Source organism: Scophthalmus maximus, chromosome 10 (assembly GCF_022379125.1).
Source record: "Scophthalmus maximus strain ysfricsl-2021 chromosome 10, ASM2237912v1, whole genome shotgun sequence".
Taxonomy (NCBI): Eukaryota; Metazoa; Chordata; class Actinopteri; order Pleuronectiformes; family Scophthalmidae; genus Scophthalmus; species Scophthalmus maximus.
The window spans coordinates 13,023,400-13,023,912 of NC_061524.1; positions in this window are offsets into that span (position 1 = coordinate 13,023,400).

Below are 513 nucleotides of genomic sequence, written 5' to 3' on the forward strand. Positions count from 1 at the left end.
ACCAATTAGCACGCATGTGAATGTGTCAGTGTCGCCCCCCAGAGTGCCCCATAAGCCCACCAGTATTTTCCTTTCCATGTTTGAATTTTGTAAGTTTATTCTGCGCTTAATAATGCATTTTATAATACACTATATTTCCCTGCGTTCAATATTACATCCATTCATTTCGCTGGCGCTTTTGTCCAAAGCGACTTACAATCGTGGAAGCAGGTAGCATCAAGGGCCTTGCCTGAGGGCCCGCAGTGGGATGACCTGAAATCGAAGCCCAACCTTTTGTACCAAAGTCAGCGGTGTAACCCACTTGGCCATACCAGCTTAAAATTGATTTATTTTAATTCTTGTCACTATTACACTGTAGTCTCCATTTCCTTCAGTCAGTGAACTTCTGCATTGGAAGAACACAATTGTTTACAATTAGCAAAGTTGCCCGAGGGCATTCAAACTCCCTTGATGTGAAAAGGTTTAAAAAAGACTGTAGCTCAGAGGGAATGGCAAGTTAAAACACACACAACA